Raw genomic sequence first — 6,478 nt, 5'->3', positions numbered from 1 at the left:
AGCACATGCTCAAGTTCAGGGCTCTTTGCTGTTTAGCCACAGGATATCTGTTTGTTTTCTTCTTAGTTTATTTTGCAACCTAAATATATTTGTAGTTGTAGCCAGTTACAACTCAAGTTAATGAAACCCCTAACTAAGGATTACCATTCCACATCGGATGCAGTGATACGTTGCCTGGGATTTGTTCTCAAGCGGTTTGTGCGTAGGCAGAGATGAAGCAAGCTCAGCTCAAACTGCTCACTGTCAGCCGACTACGGTGGCTTGCCTGTAATCCCAGCACTTTGGTGAGGCTGAGGTGGGCGGATCACCTGAGGTGGAGTTTGAGATTAGCCTGGCCTACACGGTGAAACCCCATTTCTACTAAAAAAAATACAAAAACTAGCCGGGCGAGGTGGTGTGTGCCTGTAATCCCAGCTAAACTGGAGGCTGAGGCCTAAGAATCGCTTGAACCCAGGAGGTAGAGGTTGCAGTGAGCTGAGATCACACCACTGCATTCCAGCCTGGGCGACAGAGCAAGAATCTTGTCAAAAAAAAAAAGTCCTCTCCTCAGTGTCAAAGCCGAGGTGCCAGGCACAGGAGATTCATTACTCTCTCCTGTTATTCTGTGTGTGTGTCTGAAATTGTCCATTTAAAAAATGAATCAGTGTTCTACAGAAATCAGAAGTACTTGTTTTCACAAATCAGTACCCTTTCTTGAAATCTTATCTCAAAATATCAACTTAAATTTGAATTTGAACTTGTTTTATTACTAACCAACCACTTCAGCTGAGCCCTGCGGTGTATTTCTGAAACTTTAATTTGTGATAAGATTGATAAAGGGTGAAAAAATACAAAGGTCCTTTAAGGTCTTGCTCTCTTACAAGTCCTTTGGGGAAGATCTAACTGGTAAGGCCGTGCTTCCTTTGTGTTAATGACAAGTGCGTCTTCGTTTCGTAGCTGGAAGCTTAGCTCAAGGACACTGTTGCTGAGGCCTCAAAGGAGTGCAGACGTCGTGAGCACGTCGCGGACTTCAAGCAACAGAAAGTGAGCCTGAAGCCCTCGAGGTGGTGCTGGGTTAGAGTCTTTACTCTTACCCCAGACAGAAAGCTCATCCTTGCTGATCCCGGCACGTGGACATTGCCTTGTGTAATGTGCTGGTCCCGGCTGAGCGTTACCCAAGGCAGCTCCAGACAAAACAGGGATGTGGAGAGGTGGGGAGGGACCCTGCCTTCGTGATTGTTTTCATTTTCATAGCCAAGTGTATTAGTCCATTCTCGCACTGCTATAAACAACTACCTGAGGCCGGCGCGGTGGCCGACGCCGGTAATCTCCGCAGTTTGGGAGACCGAGGCGGGTGGAGCACCTGAGGTCAGGAGTTTGACACCAGCCTGGCCAACATGGCGAAACCCCATCTCTATTAAAATACAAAAATTAACCAGGCGTGGTGGTGGGCGCCTGTAATCCCAGCTACTCGGGAGGCTGAAGCAGAAGAATTGCTTGAACCTGGGAGATGGAGGTTGCAGCGAGCCCAGATTGCGCTACTGCACTCCAGCCTGGGTGACAGAGCAAGACTCCATTTCAAAAAAAAAAAAAAAAAGAACTACATAAGACTGGGTAATTTATTTTAAAAAAAAAAAACAAAAACAAAAAGAAAAAAACAGGTTTAATTGGCTCACAGTTCTGCAGGCTGTACCGGCTTCTGTTTCTGGGGAGGCCTCAGGAAACTTAACAATCATAGCAGAAGGGGAAGCAGGCACATCTTACATGGCCAGAGCAGGAGGAAGAGAGAGAGCGGGGAGATGCTACACACCTTTAAACAACCAGATCTCATGAGAACTCCTGACCTCGGGTGATCCACCTGGCTCGGCCTCCCATAGTGCTGGGATTACAGGCGTGAGCCACCATGCCCAACCCTATATTTTAATTTTCAAATGAAGTAATATATTTGGTCTTTTAAATAGGATGTTTTTATTCAGTTAAAAGATGCTAATTAGGCCAGCCCGGTGGCTCACCCCTGTAATCCCAGCACTCTGGGAGGCCAAGGCAGGTGGATCACCTGAGGTCAGGAGTTTGAGACCAGCCTGGCCAACATGGTGAAACCTTGTCTCTACTAAAAATACAAAAATTAGCCAGGCTTGGTGGTGGGTGTCTGTAGTCCCAGCTACTTGGGAGGCTGAGGCAGGAGAATCACTTGAACCTGGGAGGCAGAGGTTGCAGTGAGCCAAGATTGTGCCACTGTACTCCAGCCTGGGCGACAGAGCGAGACTCCATCTTGAACAAAACAAAACAAAAACAAAAACAAAAAAGAATTAATCACCTGAAATCATTAGGTCTATCAGTTTTAGATTTAGATTTGAATTGAAATGTCGCTTAAATTAGATACAATTTAAAAATCCATATCATGAACTTAGTTTGGAAAAATCTCATGACAATTAAACTTTCAAAATCTTCAAAAGAACTTCCAGTGTTAATAATGCTAGCATACCACAGGATGCCGCGTGAGCAAGTTATGTAGTGAAATTGTCTCATCTCAGCTTTGTTCCTTGTGGATAAACTCACATGCCAGAGGGTGTGGTCAGGGCTGTGAATTACAGGTGAGGCCAAGTGACCTCCCACTGCTGGTGGTCACTGTGACTTGTCAGACTCCACCTGCCCATGCAGTCACCACTTTAGCCAAGGATGCCAAGGGCAGTGGTGCTTGGGTAGGCGGCCAGCTGGGAGTGGAGTAGGGGTCTGTGTAGAGACAGGAGGGGTGATAGGATCCAGGAGTAAGAACCACGGGAACCTCTAGACCAGACAGAGTGCATTTTTTTTTCTTTTTCTTTTTTTTTTGAGACAGAGACTCACTCTGTTGCCCAGGCTGGAGTGCAGAGGCGCTGTCTTGGCTCACTCTACCTCCCAGGTTCAAGTGATTTTCCTTCCTCAGCTTCCCGAGTAGCTAGGACCACAGGCACGTGCCACCATGCTCGGCTAATTTTTTGTATTTTTAATACAGACGGGGTTTCACCATGTTAGCCAGGATGGTCTCGATCTCCTGACCTCGTGATCCTCCTGCCTCAGCCTCCGAAAGTGCTGGGATTACAGGCGTGAGCCACCGCGCCCGGCCCAGAGTGCGCTTTTTAAGTAAAGAACTTGTAAGTAGAGTCTGAATCCTATGGAATATGTCTTCATCCCACTATTCATTTCTTTGTTATTACAGACCAGCTGAGCTAGTGAGCAAGAAACACAAGCACTGAAGCTGGACGCGTCCCCATCAATTTCTGTGGCTGCCAGCACAGAACCGCAGGAAGTAACACAGCATTGTCCTACTGATGCTCTCACCTGGGGTCTGCCCTCATGTCCAGGTGACACAGCTGCCCTTGGTGACCAGAAGCCACTCACCTGGTCCCTGCATGCCAGCTTGCAGTGAGGACATCTGTCCAGGCACGAGAGCCCACCTTCCATTTTGAGAATTACTGTCAGTACCTCAGTTAGATAAGCTAGGCTTCTGCAATCATACTGAAGTGTAACATCCATACAACAAATTGCACAAATCACAGCATGTAACTTGGTGAATTTTTACACAGTGAATATGCCCCAAAAACCAACACCCAGTTCTAGAAATAGAACATTAGCAGCCCCTCAGAAGGCTGCTTTCTCCTTTCCTGACACTAGCATTCCTTGACTTTATTCTGCTTTCTAGCACTGTAGGTTAATTTTACTTGTTTTTAAACTTTATGTAAGTGGGGTTGTAAATTATATGTTCTGTGCCTGTCTTCTTTTGCTGCAACATTAGGAGTCATCCACATTATTGTATCTGGCAACACTTTGTTCATTCCCATAACCTATGGTATTTTACTAGATAAATATGCTACACTTTACTTATCCATTGTACTTCTGGTGAATATTTGTGGCATTTCAAAACTTGGGATATTACAAATAATAAAGGAATAAGCATTTTTACATGTCTTTCGGTGGACATATGCAGGCTTTTCACACACTTTTAAAAAACTGTTTAATAAACACCCTGTTTTGCAAGAAGTTCACATGCCAATTCATGTAGAGTTGCTTGAGTCTGTAACAACTGAATAGAGGTTAATTGTATGACGTCTTGTAATATGTTTCCCTGTTGGTCATTTAGTCATGTGGCAGAAACCACTAGTTGTTTGCTAAAATTCATTCTCTGTTTCCTCTATGGTAATGGACCCTCCACATTTTAAGCTAGGCAGATGGCTGCCCAGAATAAAGACTACCAATAAAGGTGCAATCATGTTCCTAAGTTCTTAGTAACAGGATGTAGTAGAAATATGGCATGGCAGATTCCAAGATCTTTCCTAAAGGGACACACTTTGCTTTCCCATCTCCCTTCCTCATTGCTGTGTATAAACATATACTGCCATCTTCCACCTTGGGGTTGCGGCTCATACAGTGGCCACAAGACAGAAGGAACCTGGGCCCTGATAAAATCAAGTGTTATATTTACCTTAGACTGCCTATGCAGGTTTTGACAAGAGCTACAATGGTTTTTCTACCACTCATAACTGAAATAAATTATAATATACAAGTTAGTTTCCAATTTTTGATATTGTACACTGTATAGCAGTGAACATTGTGCAATATATCTTTTTTTTGGAAATATATAATAGCTTACTGTTGTAATTCATTTATAACATGTGTTGGACAACTTAGCTAATATGTTAATTGATTTATACAATTCCTTTCAATTTTATCTAAAAATAGCAGACCAAAATTAAATTAAGAAACTTACATAAGATTCCATTTGAGCATACATAATGCCATGATACTTTAATGTGAACCACCATTTCTTGGAAGAAAGAAGACATCCAAATGTCTGATTCAGAGAGAAAGTTCCTGGCCAGTCATCCAGTAGACTCTCTCCACTCTTCAGTGGGAAGGTGATGCTTATATTTTTAAAAATCTCTACAAAGCTCACATACAACAAGACAGTACATCCTAGATTTGTGACTGATATGAGCATTTAAAGCTGTCATTTTCAAGTATAAAAGTTTAGTGTTCCATTACCCAATCTGTGCAGTAGACATAGCTATAAGCCCAAGTCACATGAATTAACAGAAGCCCACCAAAGACATTTAAAAAATTATAATTTAGGCAACAGCAAGTTTACATGTAGGAAAGGCTAGAAAAAAATGTGTAGATGAGATTGTTTCTCTAAAATGCATTAGGTTGTTCACAATGAAGCTTTGTCTAACACCATTATCTGATGCATGGCATATGCAATAAGGCAGATCCACAGCAGACCAAACAAGGAAGCTGAATTAGGTAATAGAACTAGTAATTAAGATGGTTCACCTCTAACACAGTTCTGCAGCCTGTTCCCCCCAGAGAAAGATTAGAAAAGGCTCCAGTGTACCAAATAAGCTTCACAGAAGAACATGAAAATTTTTCTCCAACTTTTTTTTTTGAAGCAGAGCCTGTCACTTAGGGACCAACTGCTTGTAGATGAAATAACTCAACATTAATTACTTCTAGCCTAATGTAATATGGCTGGAGAAAATGGGTCTCCGGAAGCCGGTATTTTATTTAACTTACATTCTAGGTGTGTATATAAGTTCTCGCTCTATAACTTCTGCTGTGGTCCCAACATCTATATCTGAAAGGTGGAAGCAGCTGCTCTGTTACCATTTTCATGTAACATGCTTGGATTCTAGGTCTTTCCTCTTTAACACAACTTAAAGAAAGTTTCTTGTGGTTTAGTCAGCATACACACTTCTCATTTCATTTGATGTACACAGCCAAAGTGGGAATTAAAAAAAAAATTACCATCTAGTTCAGAGAGCTAAACTGAGTCCAGCATTATGGCAAAGTCTGACCCAAAATTTTAATTTGTAATTTTAGCATGTGTCTCATGCACTTTGGGGAGCGTCAAACTAAATCTACAATTGCCCGAAGCCTTGTTACAGTTTAATGCACATTAACTAAAATGTGTACATTTTTAGTGTTCATGATAAATGCAGTTATGACCTTATTACACTTCAGCATTCTTTAAGAAAGCACATTAAGCTTTAATATAGAAATATTTAGGTTACACTTGTGCTCAAGTAATAATAAAACATTTGTTCTTTTTTGATCTCATACATTCTCTCCTCAGGTACGGCCCATCTCCTATACGCTTGGAGCGACCTTTGGCTATGTGGCTGGCCTTGTTATTTCACCACTCTGGATATACTGGAATAGAAAGCAACTTACATACAAGAACAATTAACCGGAACAAAGGGAGATATTTCTTTGTGCAGATTATGTAAGGACTGTGCAGAAATGTGTATGGTCAAAGCCAAGCAGTTCCATTTACAGCTCTGTTTTTTATGTAGTTACAACATGATGTGATTGTAGCTTTTTAAACTATGAAACCCCTGAGAGATTGTACCTTCTAGTTGAAATAAAGTATTTATAGTAGATTGTGGCTTCAGATACTGCTTACTGCTTCTTAAACCTTTAAGGAACATTCTTAATAAACTTTATAGAATTCTGGGGACAGATT

The sequence above is a fragment of the Pan troglodytes genome, chromosome 13 (assembly GCF_028858775.2).
Source record: "Pan troglodytes isolate AG18354 chromosome 13, NHGRI_mPanTro3-v2.0_pri, whole genome shotgun sequence".
NCBI lineage: Eukaryota > Metazoa > Chordata > Mammalia > Primates > Hominidae > Pan > Pan troglodytes.
Note: the sequence above shows the minus strand (reverse complement) of the source record.